We start from the raw sequence: 8,325 nt of genomic DNA on the forward strand, positions 1-8,325 counted from the left end.
TTCTTACCAGGGATGTTATTCTTGACCCCCCGGGGCAAAGGGAGGTGTTCACCTGGGCAGCGTCAGGAGCCACCCTAACTGAGGCCCTGGCAGGTGAGTGCTTTTTGTGCGACTGGACGGCGAAGCCGTCCGTGGGAATGACCTGGCTGTTGGTCAGTGCAGTCCTAATTCAAGTGGCTCTTACTCCGTGTTCCCAGGCTCCCTCTTTTCCTTCGCTCGCCGTGGCCGTGCCGGACGCCTCTGGCAGGACTGACCCCGTGGCTTTAAGGTCCGGCGTGCCGTGTGCCTGCGGGTAAGAAAAGCTGGGAGTGCAGTCCCTCCGCTTTGATTGCTGTGTCTCCTTGGCAGTGATTTGGGAGGGGAATCCCAGAGCGATTTGCTTTGAAGGGGACCTTCAAAGGCCACCCTGTCTTCCGTGGGCAGGGACACCTTCCACTGTCCCCGATTGCTCCCAGTCCCGTCCAGCCTGGCCTGGAACGCTTCCGGGGATGGGGCAGGCTCAGCTTCCCTGTGCAGCGTGCTCCGATATTTCTCCACTGGCATCAGGAAAAGTCTTGTCAGCGTGTTTTGTTGGACGATGGTAAGCGGGACCTGGGGTGAAAATGACATTCTGTTAGGTGCAGAGGGAAATAATTCTCCTTTGAAGTCCAATGTAATTCAGTTTTGCACGAGTCTCGTCTGCCTTATGCTCGAATTGCTTTCTATTCTAGGCAGTTGTTTTAAATTCAACTTTTATTTTGTGTCTCCCCCCCCGCCCCCCCAGTATCCTGTACGAGACAAAGCTGCCTTTCCTCGTGGGAATGGACTGGCCGGGCTTTGGCAATCTGGCCCCTCGAAAGACTGAAGTGACCTCTTCCAACAGGGGAAGGCTCTCTGGCGAGCGGGGCCAGGAAGAACTGGAGTTTGTGGAGAACAAAAGCTGGAAGCGTGCCCCTGAAAATCCCCCCCCACTGCTGGCGGTCAGTGGGCTGACTGGCACGGCCCGGTGGCCTTGGCCAGGAGCGGTCCTGCGGGAAGCGCCTTTGCCCGGGCTGTCCTTTGAATTTCCACTGGGTGCTTGGCAGAGCCCCTCTGGGGGAGCCCCAGTGCCCGGCAGGAGCGGAGCGGGCTCCCAGGGAGGGGTTCACCTGCTCAGCCTCAGGAACCGTCCCACCTGAGGCCTGGCTGGGGGCTTTTTGGCCGCCTGGCCGGCGAAGCTGTCTGTGGGAACGACCTGGCCATGGCTCAGGGTGCTCCTAAGGACAGGGGCTTGAAAAAGTGTCCTAATTCAAGTGGGGCAGTTTGGGGTCATTTTTTGGGGTGATTTGGGTCAGTTTTGGGGTCAGTTTTTGGGGAGATTTGAATCATTTTCTTGCCTTTTTTTGGGGTGATTTGGGTCAATATGGGGTCATTTTTAGGGTGATTTGTGTGAGTTTCTGGTCATTTTTTTGGAGGAGATTTGGGGCAGTTTGCGGACATTTTTTGAGGAGATCTGGGTCAGTTTCTGGTCATTTTTTTGGAGGAGATTTGGGGCAGTTTCTGGTCATTTTTTAGGGTGATTTGGGTCAGTTTCTGGTCATTTTTTTGGGGTGATTCGAGTCAGTTTCTGGTCATTTTTTGGGGAGATTTTGGTGAGTTCTGGGTCCTTTTTTTGTGGAGATTTGGGTGAGTTTCTGGTCATTTTTTGGGGTGATTTGTGTGAGTTTCTGGTCATTTTTTGGGGGAGATTTGGGTCATTTTAGGGTCAGTTTTTGGGGAGATTTGTGTCAATTTCTGGTCATTTTTTGGGGAGATTTGGGGCAGTTTCTGGTCATTTTTCGAGGTGATTTGGGTCAGTTTCTGGTCATTTTTTGGGGAGATTTGGGTGAATTTCTGGTCATTTTTGGGGAGATTTTGGTGAGTTCTGGGTCATTTTTTGGGGAGATTTTTGGTGAATTTTGGGTCATTTTTTGGGGTGATTTGAGTCAGTTTCTGGTCATTTTTTGAGGTTCTTTGGGTCAGTTGCTGATCATTTTTGGGGAGATTTTGGTGAGTTTTGTGTGATTTTTTTGGGGGTGATTTCGGTGAGTTTGGTCATTTTTGGGGGAGATTTGGGTCAGTTTTGGATCATGTTTTGGAGAGATTTGGGTGAGTTCTGGGTCTTTTTATGGGGTGATCTGTTAGAGTTTCTGGTCATTTTTTGGGGAGATTTGGGTGAGTTTCTGGTCCTTTTCTTGGGTGATTTGGGTGAGTTCTGGGTCATTTTCTTGGGTCATTTTGGGTCAGTTTCTGGTCACTTTTTGGGGAGATTTGGGTCAGTTTCTGGTCACTTTTTGGGGAGATTTGGGTCAGTTTCTGGTCATTTCTTGGGATGATTTCTGTGAGTTTTGGGTAATTTTTTGGGGAGCTTTCTGTGGGTTTCTGGTCATTTTTGTGTCGGTTTCTGGTCATTTTTTTGTGGTGATTTGGTTGAGTTTCTGGTCTTTTTTTGAGTCAGTTTTTGAGGCATTTTTTGGGGTGATTTGGCTGAGGTTGTGGTCCTTTTTGGGGAAGATTTGGGTGAATTTGGGGGCATTTTTTTAGGTAATTGGGATCAGTTTCTGATCCTTTTTTGGGGATAGTTGGGACAATTTTGGGTCATTTTTTGGGGTGATTTGGGAGAGTTTCTGGTCCTTTTTTGGGGTGATTTGTGTCAGTTTGGGGTCACTTTTTGGGGAGATTTGGTTGAGTTTTTGGTTCTTTTTTTGGGAGATTTGAGTCAGTTTTTGAGGCATTTTTGCGGGTTATTTGAGTCAGTTTCTGGTCCTTTTTTCGGGAGATTTGGGTGAGTTTCTGGTGATTTTTTCGGGTGACATGGGTCAGTTTCTGGTCATTTTGGGGGGAGATTTTGGTCCGTTTTTGGGTCAATTTTTGGGCACATTTGAATCAGTTTCTTGCCTTTTTTTTGCCGTGATTTGGGTCAGTATGGGGTCATTTTTGGGGTGATTTGTGTGAGTTTCTGGCCATTTTTTGGGGTCAATTTGGGGAGACTTGGGTCAATTTGCGGTCATTTTTTGGGGAGATCTGGGTCAGTTTCTGGTCATTTTTTTGGGTGATTTGGGTGAGTTTTAGGTCAGTTTTTGGGGTGATTTGGGTCAATTTCTGGCCATTTGTCGAGGAGATGTGGGGCACTTTCTGGTCATTTTTTAAGGTGATTTGGGTCAGTTTCTGGTCATTTTTTTGGGGTGATTTGAGTCAGTTTCTGGTCATTTTTTTGGGGAGATTTTGGTGAGTTCTGGGTCATTTTTTGGGGAGATTTTGGTGAGTTCTGGGTCATTTTTTGGGGGAGATTTTGGTGAGTTCTGCGTCCTTTTTTGGGGAGATTTCGGTGAGTTCTGGGTCATTTTTTGGGGATATTTGGGTCAGTTTGTGGTCATTTTTGGTTGAGGCTTGTGTCAGTTTCTGGTCAATTTTTGAGGTGATTTTGGTCAGTTTTTGGTCATTTTTTGGTCATTGGTGTCAATTTCTGGCCATTTGTCAAGGAGATGTGGGGCAGTTTCTGGTCATTTTTTAAGGTGATTTGGGTCACTTTCTGGTCATTTTTTGGGGAGATTTTGGTGAGTTCTGGGTCATTTTTTGGGGAGATTTTGGTGAGTTCTGGGTCATTTTTTGGGGAGGTTTGAGTCAGTTTTGGACCATTTTCTGGGGAGATTTGGGTGAGTTTGGGGTCACTTTTGGGGGATATTTGGGTCAGTTTGTGGTCATTTTTTGTTGAGGTTTGTGTCAGTTTCTGGTCATTTTTTGAGGTGATTTTGGTCAGTTTTTGGAGCATTTTTTAGGGAGATCTGTGTGAGTTTCTGGTCATTTTTTAGGGTGATTTGGGTCAGTTTCTGGTCACTTTTTGGGGTGATTTGGGTGAGTTTCTGGTCCGTTTTTGGGGAGATTTGGGTCAGTTTCTGGTCCTTTTTTGGGGTGATTTGGGTCAGTTTCTGGTCCTTTTTGGGGGAGATTTTGGTCAGGTTTTGGGTCAGTTTTTGGGCAGATTTCAATCAGTTTCTGGCCATTTTTTGGGGTGATTTGGGTCAATTTGCGGTCATTTTTTGGGGAGATCTGGGTCAGTTTCTGGTCATTTTTTTGGGTGATTTGGGTGAGTTTTAGGTCAGTTTTTGGGGTGATTTGTGTCAATTTCTGGCCATTTGTTGAGGAGATGTGGGGCACTTTCTGGTCATTTTTTTAGGTGATTTGGGTCAGTTTCTGGTCATTTTTTTGGGGTGATTTGAGTCAGTTTCTGGTCATTTTTTGGGGAGATTTTGGTGAGTTCTGCGTCCTTTTTTGGGGAGATTTCGGTGAGTTCTGGGTCATTTTCTGGGGATATTTGGGTCAGTTTGTGGTCATTTTTGGTTGAGGCTTGTGTCAGTTTCTGGTCAATTTTTGAGGTGATTTTGGTCAGTTTTTGGGGCATTTTTTTAGGGAGATCTGTGTGAGTTTCTGGTCATTTTTTAGGGTGATTTGTGTGAGTTTCTGGTCCTTTTTTGAGGAGATTTGAGGCAGTTTTGGGTCATTTTTTTGGGTGATTTGGGTAAGGTTTTGGGTCATTTTTTGGGGTGATTTGGGAGAGCTTCTGGTCCATTTTTGGGGTGATTTGGGTCAGTTTGGGGTCATTTTTTTAGGTAATTTGGATGAGTTTCTGGTCATTTTTTGGGGTGATTTTGTTCAGTTTGGGGTAATTTTTTGGGGAGATTTTTGGTGAATTTTGGGTCATTTTTTGGGGTGATTTGAGTCAGTTTCTGGTCATTTTTCGGGGTGATTTGAGTCAGTTTCTGGTCATTTTTTGAGGTTCTTTGGGTCAGTTGCTGATCATTTTTGGGGAGATTTGGGTGAGTTTTGGGTTGTTTTTTGGGGAGATTTTGGTGAGTTTTGTGTGATTTTTTTGGGGGTGATTTCGGTGAGTTTGGTCATTTTTGGGGGAGATTTGGGTCAGTTTTGGATCATGTTTTGGAGAGATTTGGGTGAGTTCTGGGTCTTTTTTGGGGTGATCTGTTAGAGTTTCTGGTCATTTTTTGGGGAGATTTGGGTGAATTTCTGGTCCTTTTCTTGGGTGATTTGGGTGAGTTCTGGGTCATTTTCTTGGGTAATTTTGGGTCAGTTTCTGGTCACTTTTTGGGGAGATTTGGGTCAGTTTCTGGTCATTTTTTGGGATGATTTCTGTGAGTTTTGGGTAATTTTTTGGGGAGCTTTCTGTGAGTTTCTGGTCATTTTTGGGGGTGATTTTGTGTCGGTTTCTGGTCATTTTTTTGTGGTGATTTGGTTGAGTTTCTGGTCTTTTTTTGAGTCAGTTTTTGGGGCATTTTTTGGGGTGATTTGGCTGAGGTTGTGGTCCTTTTTGGGGAAGATTTGGGTGAATTTGGGGGCATTTTTTTAGGTAATTGGGATCAGTTTCTGATCCTTTTTTGGGGATAGTTGGGACAATTTTGGGTCATTTTTTGGGGTGATTTGGGAGAGTTTCTGGTCCTTTTTTGGGGTGATTTGTGTCAGTTTGGGGTCACTTTTTGGGGAGATTTGGTTGAGTTTTTGGTTCTTTTTTGAGGAGATTTGAGTCAGTTTTTGGGGCATTTTTGCGGGTTATTTGAGTCAGTTTCAGGTCATTTTTGGGGGAGATTTGGGTGAGTTTTTGGTGATTTTTTGAGGAGATTTGAGTCAGTTTTGGACCATTTTCTGGGGAGATTTGTGTCAGTTTCTGGTCACTTTTGGGGGATATTTGGGTCAGTTTCTGGTCATTTTTTTGGGGTGATTTGAGTCAGTTTCTGGTCAGTTTTTGAGGTGATTTTGGTCAGTTTTTGGGGCATTTTTTTAGGGAGATCTGTGTGAGTTTCTGGTCATTTTTTAGGGTGATTTGTGTGAGTTTCTGGTTTTTTTTTTGAGGAGATTTGAGGCAGTTTTGGGTCATTTTTTTGGGTGATTTGGGTAAGGTTTTGGGTCATTTTTTGGGGTGATTTGGGAGAGCTTCTGGTCCTTTTTTGGGGTGATTTGGGTCAGTTTGGGGTCATTTTTTTAGGTAATTTGGGTGAGTTTCTGGTCATTTTTTGGGGTGATTTTGTTCATTTTGGGGTCATTTTTTGGGGAGATTTTTGGTGAATTTTGGGTCATTTTTCGGGGTGATTTGAGTCAGTTTCTGGTCATTTTTTGAGGTTCTTTGGGTCAGTTGCTGATCATTTTTGGGGAGATTTTGGTGAGTTTTGTGTGATTTTTTTGGGGGTGATTTCGGTGAGTTTGGTCATTTTTGGGGGAGATTTGGGTCAGTTTTGGATCATGTTTTGGAGAGATTTGGGTGAGTTCTGGGTCTTTTTATGGGGTGATCTGTTAGAGTTTCTGGTCATTTTTTGGGGAGATTTGGGTGAATTTCTGGTCCTATTCTTGGGTGATTTGGGTGAGTTCTGGGTCATTTTCTTGGGTCATTTTGGGTCAGTTTCTGGTCACTTTTTGGGGAGATTTGGGTCAGTTTCTGGTCATTTTTTGGGATGATTTCTGTGAGTTTTGGGTAATTTTTTGGGGAGCTTTCTGTGAGTTTCTGGTCATTTTTGGGGGTGATTTTGTGTCGGTTTCTGGTCATTTTTTTGTGGTGATTTGGTTGAGTTTCTGGTCTTTTTTTGAGTCAGTTTTTGGGGCATTTTTTGGGGTGATTTGGCTGAGGTTGTGGTCCTTTTTGGGGAAGATTTGGGTGAATTTGGGGGCATTTTTTTAGGTAATTGGGATCAGTTTCTGATCCTTTTTTGGGGATAGTTGGGACAATTTTGGGTCATTTTTTGGGGTGATTTGGGAGAGTTTCTGGTCATTTTTTGGGGAGATTTGGGTCACTTTCTGGACATTTTTTTGGGGTGATTTGAGTCAGTTTCTGGTCATTTTTTTGGGGAGATTTTGGTGAGTTCTGGGTCATTTTTTGGGGAGATTTTGGTGAGTTCTGGGTCATTTTTTGGGGGAGATTTTGGTGAGTTCTGCGTCCTTTTTTGGGGAGATTTCGGTGAGTTCTGGGTCATTTTCTGGGGATATTTGGGTCAGTTTGTGGTCATTTTTGGTTGAGGCTTGTGTCAGTTTCTGGTCAATTTTTGAGGTGATTTTGGTCAGTTTTTGGGGCATTTTTTAGGGAGATCTGTGTGAGTTTCTGGTCATTTTTTAGGGTGATTTGGGTCAGTTTCTGGTCATTTTTTGAGGTAATTTGGGTCAGTTTCAGGTCATTTTTTGGGGAGATTTGGTTGAGTTTTTGGTCATTTTTTGAGGAGATTTGAGTCAGTTTTTGGGGCAGTTTTTGGGGTGATTTGGGTCAGTTTCTGGTCATTTTCTGGTCATTTTTGGGGGAGATTTTTGATGAATTTCTGGTCATTTTTTGGGGTGATTTGGGTCAGTTTCTGGTCATTTTTTGGGGAGATTTGGGTCAGTTTCTGGTCAGCTTTTGGGATGATTTGGGTCAGTTTTTGGGGTCAGTTTTGGGTCAGTTTTTGGGGCGATTTGGGTGGGTTTTGGGTCAATTTTTGGGGAGCACTGGGTGTTACTGGGGGTTGGTGGGGAGCACTGGGTGTTACTGGGGTGCACTGGGAGAGGAGAATAAAAAATAAACGAAATAAAAAAGGAAACATAAAATACAAAAGAAAAATTAAAAAAAAAATTAAAAGCAAAAAAAGTAAAAAGGAAATAAAATGAAAATGAAATAAAAGAGGAAAAAAAACCCCAAAAACAAACCCCTTCTTGGGCACCCCGTTTCCTTTCCCCCCCCTCCGAAGCGTAAATTGCGGGGTCACCCCTAAAATGGGAGAAGGGGACCCCAAAATGTGGGTGGGGAAACCCCAGGGAGCCGAAAAAGCGGAGGGGGGAGCGGCAGTAAGAAAGCGAAGCCGGGCGGTCGGGCGGCGGGGCAGCCAAGGTGGCGGCGGCGGCGCCTGCGCAGTCGTTGGCAAGACGGCGTCGATCACGTGGTAAGTAAGGGCGGCCAGGCGCGGGACCGGCGACGCATGCGCAGCGGCTGTCGTGCCGGTGCAGCGCTCCCGGCTCGAGTTAAGGGCCGGTTCCGGCGGCACGGCGGGACTCGCGGTCTCCCGTCTCTCCCGGGGGGTGTGCGGGGGGGAATAACATGAAGATTTTCAGGGGCGAAAGCGCAGAAATCAGCGAGGGACGTTAATTTGGGTAAAGTCGGTCGCCGGAATTCGAGAGCGACCGGAAGTCCTCCAAGGCCCCGGCCCGGAAGTCCGCCAAGCCCACAGTAAAGATGGCGTTGCCAGGACCGGAATTTAGCCGAGACCACACTAAAGATGGCGGCCCCGGTCCGGAAGTTCGCCCCAGGCCACACTCAAGATGGCGCCGCCAGGACGGCAACTTAGCCGAGAGTGCACTCAAGAT

At 45.7% G+C, this 8,325-nt stretch overlaps 1 long non-coding RNA gene across 1 annotated transcript; it reads left to right on the forward strand.

Moving 5' to 3' along the window:
• Positions 1–262: 262 nt before the first annotated feature.
• LOC116781899 lies at positions 263–842 on the forward strand. The gene is made up of 2 exons (XR_004355018.1): positions 263–292; positions 764–842. It is a non-coding gene; the product is annotated as an uncharacterized LOC116781899 (long non-coding RNA).
• Positions 843–8,325: the final 7,483 nt, after the last annotated feature.

The sequence above is a fragment of the Chiroxiphia lanceolata genome, unplaced genomic scaffold, assembly GCF_009829145.1.
Source record: "Chiroxiphia lanceolata isolate bChiLan1 unplaced genomic scaffold, bChiLan1.pri scaffold_84_arrow_ctg1, whole genome shotgun sequence".
NCBI classification, from domain to species: Eukaryota; Metazoa; Chordata; class Aves; order Passeriformes; family Pipridae; genus Chiroxiphia; species Chiroxiphia lanceolata.